This window comes from Chiroxiphia lanceolata, chromosome 3 (assembly GCF_009829145.1).
Source record: "Chiroxiphia lanceolata isolate bChiLan1 chromosome 3, bChiLan1.pri, whole genome shotgun sequence".
Taxonomy (NCBI): domain Eukaryota; kingdom Metazoa; phylum Chordata; class Aves; order Passeriformes; family Pipridae; genus Chiroxiphia; species Chiroxiphia lanceolata.
This window is the reverse complement of record NC_045639.1, coordinates 29,156,363-29,177,781: the sequence shown is the minus strand read 5'-3', so window position 1 is coordinate 29,177,781 and position 21,419 is coordinate 29,156,363.

The following is a 21,419-nucleotide window of genomic DNA, read 5'->3' as shown; positions in this document are numbered from 1 at the left end:
GAGTGTGCTTAAAACACTGACAATTGACTTTGCTACATACTCTGTACAATTAGTGGCTTCCAACAACAACAGCCTGATGTGACCATGACTTCAGCAGAATCCAGATATACTGTACAAATCAAACTGCCCCAACTTCACATGGACTGAGAGTTGACTGTGCAGCCCAAGCCCTACATCTGCCTCACATGAGCATATCTCCATGCACCACACAGCCGTTCCTACACAGGAGAGAGGGCTTATGGGACAAATTAAACTCCCAGCAAATTGTGCTGTTTCAGCCCAAGAGAGTCTAACTGCTCTATGGTGCACAGGATGCAAAATACCTGCAAGAGGTCAGTTGTGGGATACCTGGCAACTGCAAAAGAGAATATGACACTATTTCAGATGCATCATCTCTTTCTAATTCAAGTCACCCCCTGTTTCTCTTTCTAGCCACATGGTTAGGGAAAAAAACAATTGTCTATTCCCATGATTTCCACCACATAACACAAGGCAAGAAACCAACAGCCAAGGGCTGTAAGTTTCATCATCTTACAAGATGGGAAAAATAACTGAGGAGTTGTTACAGCATGAATCGATCTGGCATAATACATCACAGACAGCAGGTGTCTGAAATATGTGCCACAGTATCTAAAAGGTATGATAATGTTATAAAATATAAAAGGATATTACAAAATTGTACAGTTTTAGATGACAGACAAAAGATATGATTTGACAAGTCATATTTTCATTTTTTCTTTCTAGGAAAATTGTAATCTGAATACATTTGCAATACTTTACAGCAGAGTCATACAGTCTAGGGACAGCAAGGGAGGGGAAGGAAGAGGAGGGAAAGAAAAAAAGGAAAAGAAAGAAAGGCAGGATTTTAAGTTCACAAGTGAGAAATTTCCCTTGTAGCAAACTGAATTATTTCATTTTTTTTTCACTCCGATTAGTGAGAGACATATCTGACCCGTGTATCTTTCTAACTGCTTACCAGATCCTTTACAAACTCATCATATAATATAGGAGTGCAGCTGTTAAGCACACAGGTAAGTGCAGACAGATGTTTTTGCAGGCACATGAGACACAAAACTCAGAGGAGCCCAGGCTCTGAGGTTTGAAGAACTAAAAGCGCAGGAAGCTGGCTGCAACAGGAACCTTGTTTCATTCTTGATCACTCGGCTGATGGTATCTGACTAAAAAACTAGACAAATAAATCATTGATGCTTTATTATTTAGATCCTAAGCTTGAAAGTACTTGGGAAACCACATCAGGCATACACACTGGAGAATGTGAAAAGGACTGGGAATCCAAAATCTCGTGTTTACCTAAAGAGAGCCACATCAGTGCATTCTCCAATAAAGAAATCTTGTCATGCTTCAAAGATCCTTTAAGCTAATGACTCTCCAATGACATAAGACTAAGAAAGATCTTGTTCTGTACTGGAAACCTAGGCTTTGAAGAGGAGTTGGTATACAGTTAAAGGATTAGAAATACAGACAGCATGAGCCTGTAGTGTATCCTTTTTTATAAACACTTTTAGTTTCTGCCTTCACTTCCATCCCACGATGAAGCGACAAACCTCCAAAGAGAGTGGCAGGGTCTTGTGACATATTTAAGTCACCTAAAGTCTCAGAGGGGCATCAGATATGACAGCATAGTACCTCTGGGAAGCCAGAGCCATCACTTCAAGCAGTTTTCTGTTCTCTCAAAGCTTGATTGCAAAAATAAAATGAATGCAATGACATTTCCAAAAGTGTTTCCAAAAGAAATACGTGAGGCACATCTGTGAACCCATATAGGGTCATAGCAAGTCCCTAAGACCCAGTTCATCTTGAAGGACAGCGTACAGTTCTCTCAACACAGAAACAGTGTCAGGATAAAAAAATGGCTCAAAGGAACTACTTACTTTTTCTGTTTAGTGGTGTTTACGTTGGTGCCTCCTCATAATATTGCTGTAGCTCTACTAAAAGATATCTTTAGGAGCCATGCACTTCTCATCAAACACCTACTCTGAGCAGAGGACAAGCATTTGCCTTTCCTGAACACTCACCATGCCCATGAGGACAAAAAACCCCAGGTATTGAAATTTTCTTTGTAGGGAAGAGCATGATATTCATGGTAGTTTCCAACAGGATGCTATGAAGGTGCACCACCACTCAAAAAGAGCATGGGTGATGAATGCCAGGTGGAGACAGAACCTACTCAGCTTGGATCTATCCCAGCTAATGTGCAGTGCCTGGATAAGGAGGATAGTCCAACAGGATCACTCCCTCTGTCTGCAGCCATTGGAGAGAAGGAGAAAGAGAGTTTTCATGGCATCATTTACACCTTAGTTGTGTTTAATCTTCTCTGGAGATCCTTCTATTTTGCTTTGATGCTTGAGGGAGTTTAGGGCAAGAAAATTCCTGAAGGGTATGCCTTGGATAAGTCCTTATAGTTAAGTGAAATGCATCTTTTCTGCACTCTTTTGTTTTTGAGAGGACATCTGTCTTTTTTGAATAGTCTTTGCCTAATGTCTTAAATGTTACCATGGAAATAAAGTGTTATTTATTAACACTCATTAAACACCTACTTTCCTTTTTGCTATTATGGGTGAATGGGCAGAACAGAGTTTCTTCACACAATTTTCAAAAGCTTAGGAGCAGAGAGGATAGATTTGATTCAAAATTAAAGCTCTCTTTGGGAAGCAGCAGCACAGCAAGAACGAGAGGTTGCAGGGGAATCCCATTTCATTCATTTCCCCAGTGCAGCCAGGCCCCACCTAAAGGAGTCCCCACCAAAGTGATCGTAGCCCCACACAACTCTCACCACCTTAGCCGTCAGAACTGACTCCCAGCTCCTAGTTTCGGTTGCTGTAAGCCTTCCTTCTGCTATCTCCTTTCCCTACTGCATGCTGCAATAGCACAGGCATGAGTGAGTTTCCTACGGCATCAACAGGCAGCTTTGCTTCTCTGTCATTTTAGTTTCCATTTATACCAAGGAGATATTTGTATCTTAATAATCTGGGTGTTGTGATAGAATTCAGCATTAAGAAGTTTTCAGCTTGCGAGTGGAATATGTCTGCATCCTAAAAGAAGAAATGTTGGCAAGACTGTGAGAGAAAATGACCTACAGAGCCTAAAAATGCAGTCAAGGTAGCGCAACAGATGCAGTAGAAGTGAACCACAGCAGGCAAGGTAAGAAACAGTAAAGACAGAGAAAGCAAAAGGTACTTTAGAAAGGGAGAGAGAATAATGTCTTTTCTAAGCACTTCCTAGTCCTGTCAGAGAAGGTTAGCTCCTAATGAGAGGGTCAGGGAAGACCTTTGAGTGCGACTTTTCAAGGAAATTTTTCTATTTATATGTTTGATTGCCCTCATAAGTAGCTCATTATGACTGCTTTCTTCCAAAGCATCTTCCCTATAGTCATGCTATGTAAACTGAACAGTGTCAAAAGAGATCCTAAATCCCAGGTTAGTTTTCCGATTAAACATTATGCATGAAAATATACGTGCCAAATGCAGGCAGCCATGAAAAAATGCAGGGTTTCTGTATGAATTGATATGAAAATGCAGATATTGCATTTTCCTTTCCTTTAAAATGCCCTTTTAAAAGATTATTTTTTTAGCAATCCCCAAGTAATCAGAAGGCTGAGGGAGATCAAAGAAAATAGGATGTCCTCTTGTAGATGAGCAGGAGAGGGGTCTCAAACAAAAATACTTCAAGCTCTCAGCAGAGAGAAGTCACTTTCCCTGCCTTCTCCCAGGTGAGCAGCAATATAAGACTGCAGAAATGAAGTACAGAGCCTGCTCCAACACGCCCCTGTGCCTTCTCACTGCCCATGCAGCACAGAGGCCTGGCCAGCCCCTAGGCTGGGCTCTGTTTTGGAAGCAGGACTGGCAGAATCAGGTGATGCTGACCTTTGTCTGGGCCAGCAGCCCACAGATTAGCATCAGCCCTTTCAGTTTAACATGAAACACCATCTGCAGCAGGTTTCAGCATGGGCTGATCAATAACATTATTGAGCCCATTTTTTCTTTCAAGCTCTGTCAAACCTACAAGTACGACCTACTCCCACAGCCGGGTTATTTTTAAATGTGGGAGTTCTTTTATTATTTTTATTTCCCGAAACATTTGTTTTCTTATAGAAGGTAGAGACAATTTCACAACACTTTGAAGGACATCATGTTATTTCACGTAGGACATACATATACATATACAGACCTTACCTATTAATTCTCTGCTTGCCATGGCTTCTCTCATCCCAGCTTCAGCCCACCCCAGTTCCACAGGAAACTCCAATACTTTCCCTTTGTATCCAACCCTCACCTCCTACCTCCTCCCTTTCTGTTACCACTCCTCCTTACACCTTGCATCCTCTTCCTTCATCAGTGAATGTCCTTCATGCACATACAGCTCCTTTTCTCCTTATAGAATGCTTCATTCTCGGATATGCTTCACACATTCTCCTTTCCTTAGAGAAACCATGTTGCAATACAACCCTACTTTCTTCTGCTGGTGTGCCTTTTTTCTCTCACCTACCCCCACCGGCTTCTCCTGTTTCCATTTTGCATTGACTTCTTTCAACCCAGATGACTATTCATGCTTCCCTTTTACTTTTTCTTCATGCTTCTCTTTTACATGAGAGGCTGGTGGCACGAGGGAGAAGAAGCTGAGATGCTCAGGAGGAAAACTGTGGGGAAAACAAGTTTTCCTAAGAGCACATGCTGTTCATTGCACACATGAAGCTCTCTGTGGGGAGCGCTGTGAGGTGGAGGTGTCCTGCATAGCATTGTCTTTCCAGCAAGCCCCAGCTGGTCCCCTCTGTTGGGAAGATCTGCAGAGGGTATAACACAGGCAGCCCTTTGTGTTTTCTTCCTGCACTTTCACAGTTACTAATAATGATCTAGAAATACCAGCAATGGTCAGTTAACCCACAGCTTTTCCAAAGAAGTTAAAACCTTTCTTTCCATGTCTTACATTATAGCTATTCAGCACAGCAATTCTTGGTATTGACCAGGACAAACATGTTTGCTAAGCAAAGCAGGGGGAAAACACAGAAATGTTCATAAAGCATACACAGCTGGCAGTTGGCTGGCAGGAGGGATATGAAGGAGATGAGCATCCTCAGACAATGCAAAAGTTATTGTGACAGCTGCCAATTGCAAGCCTTCTGTGCTTAACTCAGAGCCCAGCCAAGAGCTTGGAAAAGAAGAGGAAAGGCAAGCCATAGGAAAACTATACCAGACACAAAATAATCCTCTGCTGAAAGGTGCTGCACAGTATTTATGCTGCAGCTGTAATGGGCTTAACAACAGAAGAACTTAATGGATATCGGCATGCAGATAATGATAATTTCTATTTGTATCCTATGTCAGTCAAAGAACCACAGTGGCAAAACAGCAACTTTTCCTTTCCCTGCCTCATCTGCCTTGCCTAATGTCAGGTCTAAACATCCATGGTGCAGAGACTTCCCCATACCACGTGTAAGCAGGGAATCAAGCAGTGAATGACTCATGGAGACATGTCCAGCTGGGTCACAGATGTCCCCAGGAGAAACAAGGGTCTATGATTTCATTGTGCACTGTTATTTTAGATCAGAAAGAAACAAGCCAGTACTTCTGCCATAAGTTCAGACTTTTGGTGATTTACAGTACCCATGGATGTGTTGGCTTAGCTTGTCACAGTGAAAGTTGACTTTCACTGTGGTTACCAACACAGAGGGTGTTGCACAACTTGGGGCATAGGGGATACGGAGACTTGGAGGAGTGTTACTTTCTTCTTTATTTCAAATGTTAGTTTCACAAATGTTGTAAGACTTCTGACTGCAGACCCTTCAACAGCTTTGCCAGCAAGAGCTCCCAAGGCTGTGCACAGATCACAGTTCAAATACCACAAAGAAGTCCTTTGTCTCTCTAATAACTCTGCTAGATATATCAAATTAGCAGTTGCAATGGTTTGAATTTAATAGTAAAATCATATTTGAGATAGATGCACTGAGTTTTAACACATCTCTGAAACCAGTTCCAGATTATCACAGCAGTTTAAAATCCTTGTGAGTGCACAGCAAACTCATCAGTGACAATTTTTTTTCCCACCTGATGGCTTTATTTAGGTACCATCACAGTTGCACTGATATCAATATCTTCATCTTTGAGTAGAGATTTCATGGATCACCACAAATGCTAAGCTTGCAAGCAGCCAAACTGCTCAGTCACACAAATCCACCTGTGATCAGGAAATGAAGCAGAAACCTGTTGTCCCCAGGAGCAGCTATCAGCAGCCATGCTTTAAATCAGCTGCAGTTCCAAAGTGCCTACAGGAGAGCAGTTATTTAGTCAACAGCATATTCCTTATAGCAATTAATACCTGCAATACCAACTTAGTCTTGGGAACTAACAGGCTACAAGAACTCATCCAGATGACAAGGATGTAGAAACACCAGGGGCTGATAATTATCCCTGTCCATTTCTTGTTTTGATGTGTACCATTTAAGGTCCTCACTGCTCAAACAAGGAGCCTCTGAAGTGCTCTCAGGCTCCAAAATGAAATGCTAACAAGCCCACGGATGCAGTACAGCAGGAAGCTGGCACTCACTGCAGACCGTCAGGCTGTCTCTAATGAGCAGGGAAGCACATGCAGACCTACATCTTCTCATGCTCAATGCCCCAGGCAGCCTATAGCTCCAGAATAGAGGAAGAAAACACCACAACATCCTGGAAACCTTCAGAGCAGCAGCAGCTGTTTGCTGGGAACATCCTGCCTCATTGTGCTCATTAAGGGGCAGGTGGAACACAGTGCAGACGAAAAAATTCAAATTCATGCCCTGTGCCTAAAACTTTGATTTCAGAGACCCCCTGCACTTTAGTCTTGACCCCCTGTGTCCTGAGAACTGTGTTTGTATGCCTCTGAGAAGTCAGTGAGACAACAGTTTTGCTGTTTCTCTTAACTTCCTGGATTCCCTCCTCTTGTCGCAAATCCCAGCTGCTGACTTCCCATTTGTTCTTTACTACAATCTCTTTTTTGTTCTCTCCATTCCAATATTGTTTATTCCTTTAGTTCTGCCAGCACTTGGAGGGAGAAGAGTCTGAGCAGGGTGGAGGAATGTTCTATAAGATTAAGCTGTGTAAGGTTGTATTGTTGTAGCAAACAGTTCTCTGCATGCCAAGTGTTGTGATCCATATGTTAGTGGGAGAAGATCTGGGAGCACCTCTTCTGGTTTTATTTTCCTTTTCTGAGGAAGATACATGGTTCTGTAACTACAGTGTCAATGTCAGCTGCAGACCTGAATGCTTTTCTTTACTCTTTTAGGATTCTTCTGTAGACGTTTTACTTGTTTGTGAGTCTTGGACTAGAAATAGAAAAGCAAATATGACAGCCTTCCTATTTTTGCAGTGTACACCCATTAGTCCCACTCTAATCAGGGAGATCAGAGTGGGGCCTGTCACCCAATATAAGTACATCCTTCATCTCCTGCAGAAAAAGACTACTTTGGGAACTTTAAGGTCCATAGAGGTGCTACTACTAACTACTTGAAGTAAAGACTTTTAAAGTAAAATGAAGGGTCCTGTGATGAGATTCAGTTTCTGAGAAAACAATTTATCAGTAAATCTTGTTGAACAATTGCTGGTAAATAATTTTCCTGATGATCTTCTCTCTGTGCTTTGTAGAGACAGCAACTAGCAGATTGTGATTGCTTCCGAACAGTTTGTTCTTCAAAATTATTTGATGACATTTTGGCAAGGCTGTTTTTATCAGTAGCTTGTTATTCACAAGAAAGCAGTGCCGTTACGCCATTATTAGTGATAGTGTTTCTATTCCCCAGGTGCAGAAGTGTAAACTTTAGTCATCCAATACAAATACTTCACTTTCCCCAGGTGCAAGAGCACAAAAGCTTCAAACCTATTTTCTGAGGGTGAACATGTAATTAAAACTCTATCTTGTTACTGTAAGCTAATAATAATCCTGAAAGGACTGTGCAGGCAATCTGTATCAATTCATTTAGAATGTAAAAAAACCAAAGGAGAATTGCTGGTGGTGGCATTAAAACAGCTCCTGTGACTGCTATTCTCATCCCTTGTCTATACAGAAGAGTGTCAGCTCTCTGTAGAGAGCCCTCACTTACAATAGTAGAAAAACCTTGCTCTGTTCAGACTAGCAGTGTCACAAATTATCATTTTTATTAAGGAAAACCCTATTTTATAGGGGGAAGCAGAGGCACCAAGAGGTTATGTGACCAAGAGTGTACAAACTCTATGAGAGAACCAATAATGCAGCAGAGTTCTCTGAATGGGCAATGAACTTGACTCCATGCTCTTCATTGCTCTCCCTTTTGGGAATGTTCCGCTCTCTAGGGCTTTTTCTGCCTCTTGCTGTGTCCCTCATGACATCTGCAGTAATAATTCTGTGTTCAGAAGAAATGAGAGACATCCAGGCTCTCTGATATGATGAGTGAGTCATGGTGGGGATGACAGAAAAGAGGATCAGCTATGTTTGCTACCTGGTTGCCAATAATCCCAGCACAGAAACGTTGTGTTCTTGAACCTCAAAAGAGCTGTTATAGATTGTCAGAGGTAAGAAAAAGAAATTAAAATCTATAGAAAGCACTTGACAGCAGCTTTTTTAACATCACTGCTGATGCTTTCCAACACCAATAGAGTTCACTAATCGTCAAGAGTTATGAACACCCAGTCTGGAATAAAAAAATATTCTCCCTTAGACAGACTTTAGGTATATTATTTGTCTTTCACTTTCCTTTTCAAGGCAGCTCTATTTTCACATATTAAAATTATGCAGCACTGAAGTCATTAATAGTTTCATTTCTAAGAGCTCTTTTCTGTGAACACTGGAATATTACATCTCTTTTATCAATCACGAAGTTTTTTATTCAGACTATTCTTTTTCCTCTCTGTATGCTTCTTGATTTCATTCTCAGTTCCAAACTTTTATGCCACACCATGTTCATCTGTCAGAGAAAAAGGAGAGAATGTCAGACAGAATATAGGCTATCTTTTGTATGAAGATTTGCATGATTCTCCAGGTGATTTTCTCTTGAGCTTTTACTATTTTCATTGCCAGCCTGAAGGGTAAAAAATGTCTGTACCACGAGTATATGTGTATGAAAGGAAGCTGGGGGTGAAAGGTAAAAGAGACTCATTCTTTTCTTGTTACTGAGAGCAGAATGCAGACAGGTATATGCATATGACGTATATTCTTCTAATTATAAAGGACAATAACACAGTTTGATGCAGTTAACATTGAACTGAAGTAGCTGCAGCATCAGTGCGCATAGCTTTTCACCTTTCCCCCTCATCAATACAATTAATGACATTTAGCCATCCAATAAGAAATGGTTTGGGACCTGTATTATGCTGATGTGTAATAGAAAGTTTCAGATTCCTGTAAGCCTGATTCATTCCTCCCAGCTGAATGAAGGCTGGATGTTTTACAAGTAAAGGTGGAATGCGATGAAACTGTGAGATGAAGCATGTCCTAGTCCTTTGAATGAGAAACGTAACAATGAAGTAGACTCCATCAGGCCCCTAGGAGAGATTTCTCTCCCCAAATTTGAGCTATAAAAACGTTATATATCTCATCTAATATCAAAGTTTTCCCTATAGTCAGAAGATAAAGACAGATGTCTCCAATTGGGTGTCCATCTTCATAAAATATCTAACACAGAGACGAGGACTTCTGGTTGGTTAACTTCTCCCTCTCTGGGAGCCTAAAGGTCACCTTAATCAAGTTATCCTAGATGCAGAGGGGGAAAAACAAGTAAGATGAATCCCGCTTGAACTAGGAATTTGCTCCCAGCCGTGTTTGTTCTGGAATATTCCATTCCCCTCTCCCGCTCAGAGTCCCATTCACCAGGTAATGATAATCAGAAACTTTTAAACACTTTAGGCTTGCCAAGCCCAAACAACCATCAGAGAGGAAACTAAGTTTCAATGTGCTAAATGAATTGTCAACAGAAGCTTAATGAAACTCCTCTCCTAGAGCCTATTACTGACAATAATGTTGGAGCCAGAAAGAATCCAGCTTGCCAGTCTGAGTGAGATTTCAGCATGTTCATTGAATACTTCAGTGCTACTTATAAACAGAGTGCATTTGACAGCAAAATCATCAAAGGACAAAAACATGGACTCCAACAACAATATGTGTATGGAATGATTTTTGTAATAATTCTGGGTTACTTCAGTTTTCTTGACTGAAATTATTCCTCTAATCTGTTTATGCAATTAGGCTAGAGACTTTTTGATTCTGCTATTGCCTATTTCCACTGTCTCACTCCTAAAAATTAGGAATCTGGAGGTGCTGTTGCTGTGCAATTCGTAGTTTGTAATCTCTTTCACCACCAAAAGGGTCAAACAAAGTGCTTTACATTTGGGGCATGGGCATTGGCTGTTAGTGTTAAATTTTGTCACTGAGCACAAATTTAATATCTCAATTTACCAAGGTAAACACTAAATGTTTTTGAAATACTGAAATGCAAGAGTGATGAGAACCCTCGAAGACAGAGAAAAGTTCCAATTTGTGTTCAAATTTGGTCAGCATTGGCTAATCTTACCCATTTGAATAACGAGGGGAAGGAAAGAAAACACCAACTGGCCTACACACTGACTAACACAGGGTCTTAGGAAAAAACAAGATATGGCTGTGTAACTAAAGATTTTATCATGTTTTACAAGCAAGGTAAATTAAGATTCCACAAGGATTTCTGATGCTGGAATTTTCTAATTTCTCAGTGATGCCCTACAATTTCTCAGTGATGTCTCAGTGATGTTGCAACTTTCTTACTGTTCCTTATTGTAGATCTCTATTTATTTCTGTTTATCAACATATAAGCATGTTTCATGACCATAAAACTCTCCTTTCCCTGCTCAAGAGTACAGAGGAAGACAAGGAGAGAAGGTGCAATTATTGTTCTGCAGATGGAGGGTAGTACTTGCAGGCTGGGTGTCCTGTTCATATCTGTGAAGACAAGTGAGACAGAACTGAACTGCTGCACCATGGATATCAGGGCAGTGCGCTAAATGAGATGGACATTAAAGAGTAAAATAACAGTATCGAAGATGTAAAAAGTGCAATGAATGACTGCAAAGTCCAAACAGGATGTCAGCTGTCAAGTGCCCTTAATCTCACTCCAGTGACAGTTACCTCCAGCATGGAGTGTAGGGACTGTCAAGGAAAGCACCGTGTGGATGTGCTTCTCCAGTTCTTGTTTCCCTTCATTGCTGATACTCCTCACAGAGAAGTTCTGCAAGATATGTTTCCAGCAGAGACTGGTGACTGGTTTTACCAATAAAAGCCTGCTCTGGACCAGAAAACGTGCAGAGTTTCCTCATGGAACTACTCCTGCCAGGGTGAAAGACACCCTCCAAATGTTCTTAGAAGAGATGCAGGCAACTCTCTCAGATCATGGACCCCACTTGTCCCTGCACTGAAAGAAAAAGACTTTTCCTCCGCGGATATATAGTGACTTTCCTGGCATTCCTGGGTTGCATTAAGCTTTCACCATGAAAAATGTAGTGTTCTCTCCAACTCTTTCCTTTAAAGGGCATGCCACTGAAGGTAGGAAAAGAATGAAGGAGGGAAATAGCTTGACACAAACTGACAGCACAGTCACAGGATTAGAGAAGTCAGTCCTTTGCTGTGCTTCCAATTTTGAATACCACTTTCAACAGGTATAAATTTTCTTTAAGCCATACTTGCCTGGTGTCATGGTTTGAGATAGCCCAAATTCCAATTCCCTAGCTCCATCCCCCCTCCCACATCTCAACCCAATGTGAGATGGGTTTTTTCCAGACAAAACACAATCAGACTCAGAATGGGGAAAGGGAATATATTACAATGACTATACAAATAAATACTACAATACATTATACACACAACTACAACTATCTCTACCATGACATAAGTATTTACATTGGATCAGATCTCTTCTCCCCTCCAAATAAAAGTCCAGGAGGGAAAGAAGGACAGATCCCTTCCAGTCTCTCAGGGCAGCAGCTTCTTCAGAGTAGCAGTCACTAAGCAGCAGCATCTTCTAAGGCAGCAGGTTCTCTCATGCATGCAGCTGTTGCTGGATCTCTGCCAGCACTCACGAGGGAGGTAATCCAAACTCTCCCTCGCGGCCCCTTGATTCAGGCAAAGGGGTCTTCCGTGGGCTGCGTTCACCCCAGACAAGGTCGTATCACCACGTCATATCACGAAGCACAGGGTGTCTTCGTGACGGTCTGGTATCTTCAGGAGATTCAAGCTCCTTGCAGGGCCTCTGTGCCCTGTCTCAGGCTGCGAGCTTCTTTGTAGCTTGCAGCAAGGGAGGGCCTCAAGGCCAACCTCCCACACTCCGTCCTGGCTGAGCTCTCAGGACAGCCGAGCTTCTCAGCTCCTCTCTGCAGTGCATGTCGCACTTCAAGGCTCTTTCAAGTAAGAGTCTATCAACTTCCTCCTTCCAGGAGGTCTCAAAGGAGTTTTGGGGGGTCTGGTATCAGTTTTTACCCCCAAGAACTCTGTAGAACTCAGCTGCTGACTCTCTTTCCTTCAGGTCTCCTTCCAGGAGTCCCTTCTCTGGTGCTGCATGTCTTTGTTGCTTCTTCGGTTCAGTGCTGGCTGCTGCTTTCTCCGGCCACTGCCCACGGCCACTGCCCACGATGGAGAAAACATCTCCCAGCATAACTATAGGCACCTAGCCCAGCATTATGCTGTTCCAGGTCCCCACAGGCCCCCCCACTGGGGCTGGGGGCCAAAGCCCCCCCGTGGGGCTCAGAGCCCCTTCCTCGTGGCTCACAACATGGCCACCTTCTTCTCCCTCAAACTACAACTCTTCTCTTCCGGTCTGGTTGTGATATGTTTACACTTTCGCAGGAGCGCCTATTGGGCAGAATTTCAAAACTTCCAGGGGTTTCCACCCTTGGGGGCTACCACTTTCTTATCCTCTGGGGGAAAACAAAGTCCAAACCACTACACCTGGTTTCCCTGAGATGCTCTGTGCTCAGTGGTTGGCACCACTAAGAATCCAGACAGACAAGCACATGCTGAAATACAAGTTGTTGACTACTGCTGATTACAGAAAATTCTGGGTCATATCTTTAAGTTTAGGGACATTAAAATGAGCATGATACCATGACAGAAACATATGCAGCCTTGTTTCCCACATATGTTGTCTTTTGCAGAGTTATGCTCTGCTTCCTGTAATCCCTCTAATATAGAAAAATAAAACTCCATGAGGATCTCTGATAGGTAGAAGGGATGATTTCATATCCTTGCACTTTGCTGATCATGAGCAACTCAGGCAGCATTGCAACTCTTAACACTAATGCTGTGTGTTTGTTTTATTAAAATCACAGGAGGATGTGAAAAGCCAGCCTTTTGTTCATCTTGAAATTATACTTTCAAAACCAACTATTGCTTAATTACTAATCTAGCCATCCACTCGTCTGCAGGCAAAACACTCAGCCAGCTAGAGCTTTGCAATTCCTCTGATCCACATAAAAGCACATCAAGCCAGTAAATGAGAAAAGAAAATGTCTCTAAAGAATGCATTTGAATTTGTACTGATTATTAGTGTGGTGTCAGGTTCCATCTTGGCTCCACACGGCAGGATTGTGCCACAGTACAAGAAATTTCTACGGGACAATTTTAAAATGATCAGACCTTTAAACTGTGTGACACAGGAGGCATCATACTACCATCACTCCTCTGTTCTCCACCTCCAGAGAGTTGTTATGAAGCAACTTTGTTGACCCACGTTGAAGAATTTTATACAGCATAGTATGAAGCCCTTAGAATTACTGCAGTTTTATAACCCAGCCGCTCCTAAGCAGGATCACTCTTTGACCTCAAAAAATTATGTTTAAAGCAAACTGGATCAGGCCCTCTGTTTTTATTCATTATTCAGTTTCTTACCCAAATATCAACTGTTGGAGTAGCATGACAGCAGGTGGATGAATAAGAAATTGATAGCATCACAACAAATCGAGGTCAAAGAAGCTATGATCTTTATTTGTCAGGATGGAAGTAAAGACTTAGTTATTCTCTGCAAGCACGGGAAGAAAAGTGCAACTGATACATTCCTGGCCAGAATATGGAGACAGACTGACACTACATAAGAAAAAAAAAAAAAAGGAAAAGTAAATTAGAGATAGCAAAACAGAATTAGAAAGAGATATTGGTCAACACAAATACTCTTATGACAACACAAATACTCTTATGCTCTTCCCGTGGTAAAAATGCTCATCAAAGAACATTTCCAAAAGCTTGTAAAACACTGTGCTGTCCAAAGCAGTATTCCATGAGAGACCTAGCTCTGAGAAGCCTATGTTTTGTTGGTTTCCTACACTAACTGATTTAGACATCACTTATATACAGCCACTCTGATAGTTACAGATCCTACAGACTGACCAAAGCTAGAGAGGCTGAGGAATTAGCTCAGCATCACTGAACCTGACCTGAGTTCATGATAACTTGAAATATTCAGGGTGAATAAAGACCTAGCAATTGGCAAAGGCAAAGCTCTGTGCCACTCTGCTTATGCTGGGGAAAATGACCAACTGGTAGCTCAGGTATGGGTTTCTAATACCCCTTTTGAGCACAATTTTGAGTCAAAAACCACTCACGTCAGGGGAGGGAGGGAGTCCTGAAACACAGTCATCAGAGGAGCTGTCTGCACAATGCAGCATATGATAGGTCAGACCCTGAAAGCAGCCTGGTCACTCTGAGAAACTGCTGCCAGTTGGCTCACAAAACTGGTTTCCATCACCTTAGCAATTCAGTGGAGTTACATGCCACCAAATTAGGAATCCCTACGTCCTTCCATGGTAGAGATGAGATCTTCTGCACCTTTAGGAGGCTCTGTCCATTTCCATTACACCACCACTGTAGCCATTGAGTGGGCCTTTGAAACTCTCTTGCACAGGGGCAGGTGTATTTTATTCCTATAAAAGGTCTCACCTCCACTGACTTCAGCTCAACTGTGACTTTTCAAAGCAGAAAACCTTCCTGTGCTACTGCACACTCTGAAGTGGAGCAGGCCTGCAACATTGTCCCAGAGAGATGTAGATTTCATTTGCCTTTGCTGAGCATTTAAATAATGTGAATGTGTTCCCTGGCAGCTGGTTTAGGGAAAGCTACTGCTTTTGAAAGGTTCCTTTTTGTTTTCTTGTGTGGGTAAAGATTTCCTGACTTTAGTCCTACTGTATCATCTCCAGTTTCTAAGGAGATAACCATCTTTCTAATCCATTAGGTTATTGCATTGACAGATTTCATATTGGTGGTGGCTTAGTGTGCTCAGGAAACTCCTTTCCTTTTTTAAAATCAATGTCTTTATTACTTTACCTTCATAAAGTGCCTTCACTAAATAAATTCATTGCTCTCCCTTAGATATGCATCCATTCAATAACTGTAGAATGTGAGCACATTCTGTCCTTTAGTGTAGGTTTGTTGGTAATGAGTGGAGAGACTAATGTTTATATGTCTTTTAGCCCATTTAAGAAAATACTTAGACTAATGTATATCTTCTCTCAATGACCAACTCCTCTAAGATTCCCCTTTCTATTTCCCACTTTCCCTCTCTTCTTTCTTCCAGACCTCAATTTTCCCTCCCGAAGAGCTATGTCTGCTTCTCAAGCTAAGTTTTGTATAACTTTCTGAGTTTAGCTGCTTCACTTCCTGAAACAGTAGCTAGGCAAAGAGGAAAAGGAGTAAGGTGTCTCAACACAAAACTCCACATATCTGAATTATGTGGATTAGAAAGAAACCGATGCCTCACGTTCAACATCTGCAAAGGGTGAAATGAGGTGAATATGAGATATGTAATCCTTGTAATTCCTTTTGAAGGGCTTACTGTGTGGATCTGCTGTTCAATTACCTATAGGCCAGCAAGAAGATTATAAAGGGAAAGAAATTCCTGTGATATACAAAGGGACTTTAACCTGAAGAACAGCTGAGAAGATTTTGCAGGCTGAGCACTATGTCTTTTCTTAAAAGAGGAAAGATGGACTTTTCCCCCGCAGATCCACAGGTTTTATCTTAATTCTGTCTCCTATGTTTTCAAAGTCTTACATTAAGTGGGAAGTGGCCACCTCACTCCTACTCTCTCTCCTCTTTCATGTGAATCATGAAGCATAAACTTTATGTAGATCCACTGCAAAGACAGATGTGTTATTAGCATTTGCTCGGGGCTTGATCTCAGAAGCTGGGCTGAAATAGGAGGGAAAGTTCATTTTCCCATTATTAAGGAGTGCCACCACCTCAGGGGAATTTTGTGATCTCCTAGAGCAGAAGAACCTTCAGGTTTTGCTAAATGAAAACAAAATCTCCGTCCCTCTATGGCACATAAACATAGAGCCTTGATGTTTCATGCAGGAAGCACATTATTTGTGATGCTCACAAATGGATAGCCAAGATCACCAATCTACCGCTTCCACAAACAACAGTTATTCTGGTGGTGGAAGACCTCACTAAATCTGGGAATGTCCTTACCTGCATCTCTGTAGCCAAAGGGGTAGCAAGGAACACGTGAGCACTGCAATGGACTACACTTGCCTGCATTCTTGCAAGAATTCAGTACTTCCAGACTAAAATTCATCCTTGTGGAGGAAACCAGAGGAGGACTTCAGCTCAGCTATAGTAAGAACTTGCTTCTAAGAAAGCTTTTTAATCCAGAGTAGCAATAGTTAATCCTGCATCTGTGTCACAAGTTCTCATTAGTGTTGTCTCCATTACTTGCTGGGACACTGTTTGCCTTTGTGGAAGAACCGAATTTTTACTTCTTACACTTGTAGTACTGCAGCACCCATGACCCCCTAAATAGTACTAAATACCCCCTAAATGCTGAGACTGTAAGCAGCATTCCCTGGTCTTCAAAGACCTCTTTGCCCTTCCCAGCATCTGCAGGCTTTAGCCTGTTCTTCCAGAGCAGCATCCACAGCCACGCTGAAGACCAGCTCTGGGAAGAGGAAGACAGTGCTCCAGTCCTGTCTCTTCAGCTGACTGCAGGTCTTTTATGCTCGGCTGCCTCTGAGTTTGTTTTCATAACTCAGCTGTTTGAGCATCATTAAAGTGGCTCTGAGCAGAGCCTACAATAAGATAGCAATCAGTATATGAACCAAAGTGACTAACTCCACAAATAATATTTGCCTGTACTATTATGAGAATAATGAAGCTGCTACTGTAAGGTTCCCAGGAGCCAGTTGACAAGGAGAGGGTATCAGTCTTCCTAGAAAGACGGATGGAAAGGGCCTTTGCAGGACTTATAGTCTAATATGCTTACCTCTTGTTCAGTTTTGGATACCAATATGCATTGCACGTTTAAAGCAAATGTTGCATGGATTACAGTTCCCATGAAGGGAAGTCAAAACCAGCATATGGTGGCAGTGGGTATGTCCAAGCTTTTTTGAAGATTCTGATTCACACAAATGTGCATGGTGAAAACCACATTTCATATTATGTACTAAAAAGTGTCTGGATCTTGGTGTAGCAGAGGGTCTGAGTTTTGGAAGACCAGATGCAGACAGCACAGGGCTCCAGCATCAGGATGTTTCTTTAATATGACAAAAAACTTTGCTATTCACAAATTCTCCAGCTGATTTTTTCTAATTCCAAATAAAATGGCACAGTTACTATGGGACTAATTGTAGCTTGCTTTGGATTGAAAATACTGCTGCTGACCCACAGTACAATTCAACTGCACAGGCACTGAGGGTGGGTCACATCAGCATTTACTAATGAAGAGCAGGACTGAAATGCCAGGACAGGGCTGCACTGGCCTAGCTGGCCCAGCATTTGATTCTGGCTCTACTAGCTGCTCCTTTTCATTAATATAAAATATAAATGTAAAAGAAGATATCAAATAGCAGAGGCTTGCACTCCTACTCTGTCTGAGAAGGGATGCCTCAGAACACCTTCATTTGAACTATGCAGATATGATTAGTCAATCTGTGATAGGAAGCAAAATCTTACTTGTTTACGACCTGCAGTGCACCAGCGGGAGCTCTCTCAGGCTCCAAAAAGCCACTTCTAACCTTTTCACAAACTTCACTGAAAATAGAGGTGTTTCCTTCTTTCTTACAGTAAGCTACCTGCTCCCTGCACACTGTTAATTGATCCTTATCAACTGCTCAAGAGTCTCATTGGTAGAGCTCAGAAAAATATTATCCTGACAGAATTTTCCTACAGAAAACTCAATTTTTGCTTGTGTAGATTATTTTCACATATTCCTCACTAACCCTCTCACTTCCTACCCCACCACAACCATGATGATTATTGTTTTAAAATTTCTCTGCAGACAAGTATGTGTGGATATTTCCTGACAATCTTCAGTGCTGATGCTGCTGAGTCTGTGCCTGTTGATCCGTAACTTCAGGTGGGGTCCTCAGCCATCTCTGGCTTCTTTGTCTTTTCTCAGCATCATGGTGCTAGGGGCACGGATGCTGCATGGTTCTTGCTTTAAACTGAGGAGGACATTTACCTTTTCAACAGCTCTGTCTCCAAGAGAGAACTGATCTCAGCTTCATGCCTTATCTTCTCTTTGTTTCCCTACCAAGAATTTAAGTCCCTTTCTCTGTGCATCCTCTTACTACTGGTTTCAGTTTGCTCTGTCTCCTTACTTTTTCCTACTTAGGAAAGAAGCTGCAGCAATAGCATCAAAAATATTCCACAAATACTCTAGGACTAGCCTCTTGTGTAGTAAGCACCTGGGTGGGCTGCAGCTCGGTCAATTCCCTTTTCCTTGTCTGACTTTAGATAAATTAATTCTTCTCAGAACTGAAAAGGAAGTTAAGGAGTTAAAGTAGAATATAGGAAGATTCTGCAATGCTCAAAGTTGCCACTTGTCCACTGCCTTATGTTAAAGTTTCCTCAGTTTTCAACACTTAAATCCCCTTCTCAGTTCATATCCTGCTTCTGGATGTGGCCAGAGATGTCATGGTCTTGACAGGGCTTTTGCTGAAACCTCAATGGCATTCAAAAGCTTGTCTATCTTCTCTATGCCTGGCCAAAGCAGCTGAAGTGCTGCAAAAACATTTACAAATGTCTTTGCAAAAGGAAAAGCACATCACTTCCTTCCAGCCACCAGTGGGCAAACTCTGCAGCAAACACTCACTCAGCAAGAGTAGTCCCTGTGAACTGCGTCAGAGCCACCTCTCCCCAGCTCTTGGACAATACCCAAAAAATATATCTGAGCTCTCTTCAACCTGTTTATTGAAGCTGCTCCTTCTGGCACGAATTTATAAAAGGTTCACTGGGCCAGAAGAGGCAGTAGCAAGGAAACTGCCTTTCAAGCTCCTCAGTCTCATGGGAAAAAAGAGTCCTGTGTTCAAGTCCCTCTTCCAAGGACAGTTTCTGCGTTCCTGGCTGTGACAAACCCATAGAACTAATCTGAAGTGCAGATGAAACATTTTGTCATAAGCATCCTGACAACTAGACTATAAGCTCCACAGAGGAGAGGAAAATAAAGATGCTTCCTTGTTCTCCGTGTTTCTTTATTGGCTGCTTCACTTGGCTCCTTGCTGAGGCTGGCAGTTGTCTTCAATCTCATCCAGAGACTTTGTGCTCCTCTCTGGTGGGTTAACCTTGGCCAGCAGGCAGTTACCCAGCCAGCCTTTCAACAGGCTGGATGGAAATACCTGTTGGAGTATACCATATATCTAACATGGAAATACCATGGTCCTCTCCGTGTTTTACAGGGGAACCTCTACACCTGGAGCACTGGAGCCTCCAACAGCCCCTGCCCTGTGGAGCTGTTAACAACTTCATACAGAGCAAACAAGTGCAGTGTGGGCACAGGTCCCGCACTTTAAAATAGGGATTACAATTTTCCTATTATTTAGTGGTACTATTTTAAAAAATTAGTCACCCTTTGTAAAGTAGTTGGGTAGGAATTGCCTCTTACTCTGTACATCGATAATATCTAGCTTTGTGAATTTAATAATCATGTTGGAGTCCTAAAGTGCACTGTAATATAAATAGTAAGAACGACTATATGAATTCGCCTCCTTTTCCACCTGTTTTTCAAAAACAACTTCAGAGACAAGATCACTGGAGCAAACAAAGAAATGTTCATGCATGTCAGAAGAGCATAGCATAGCAATGTATGACATCTGCTCAACTGAAAGCAGCATTTAGCTGAAATTTTGCATATTCTTAGCAAACTGATCAAAGAATGATGCAAATTAAGGATTATCTACAGAAATTATTCACCAGCAAACAAACGAAGAAAAAAAATGCTGTCTGTGGGCAGTTCAGGAACAGGAAAAGAAAAAAAAAGTCAAATTTTAGATGCTGTTCATCTAATGAATTATTCATTGTGAATTAACTAAACACCCGTTGTATTTATACAGCATTTAGTAACATGAAGTGATGTGCAAGCATTATCTTTGTCTACAAAGAAAAGCTGGATGATTTAAATTAAATCAGAGCTTAAAGATATGAACAAAACGCATCATCTGACCCACATAAAATTGGAATTGTTTCTTATTTTTCATTTTAAACCTGGATGCTGAACACTTCTGAAAATTACACCAATATACTGTTTTTCTGCCCATCTCCAGTGCAAATGTAAAGGAGAGTTATTGATGCAAAGTTTATGCATCCTTTGTAGGTTGCTATTAGAGCTTCATCTGCTGCTGACTATGCAGCACTACTTGTACTGCTCAGACACTGGGTGCTAACAGTCTCAGGTTCAACAGTACATATTACTGAAGTGAATAATACTCAATTACAAACTACTGGTCTCAGAGGTAGCACAGGAATGGCAGGAATAAAAATCCTGAGACTCTGCTCCTGGACTTGTGGGTCATAGTTCTGATATTTCAAGTGAAAAAGAAATAAGTAATGGCACATTATCATTTATTGTATTTACTCACCTAACAGTCATGTAGTTTTATTCCCCAGATTTTGCTCTCAAAAAATTCTTTTGCAACCACTAGACACATTCCTGAAAGTGCAGTGCAATGCTTGCCAGCACCTTGGCAAAGCAGTCACAGTATGCAGCTGCGAGATGAGAGTGGCCATTACATAAGCAACCATATTTTGTGATGGATGCCAAAGCACGTTCATCTTTTCTTTTTTTAAGGAGCTAGAAGTTAAAAAATATTAGAAGTAGAAATGTCTTTTCCCTTTTTTTTTAAGCTCCAAGATGGGGTGGAGGATGCTTCTCAGGTCCATTTCTCTCTTGCTTGGCCTTCCTGAATTTTCTACCAGATCCTGATGCTGTTTCAAGGCGGTGACTGACCTCTATTCCACTGTGCTTGTCAATGCAGTGCCCATAGTAGGCTGAAAACCACCAGGGGAGCAGCAAGACGCTGAGTTCCTGCAAGCTTTTGTCTCACCCTGAGGCCAGCAAGAACTTGAGCACCTGATCTGCTCAGCACCATCTGGGCTTCACGGCCGTGGTCTCCACCCAAACAAAGAAGGCAAAGCAAACTCTGCCTACCAGCACTTATAAATGAATCGTG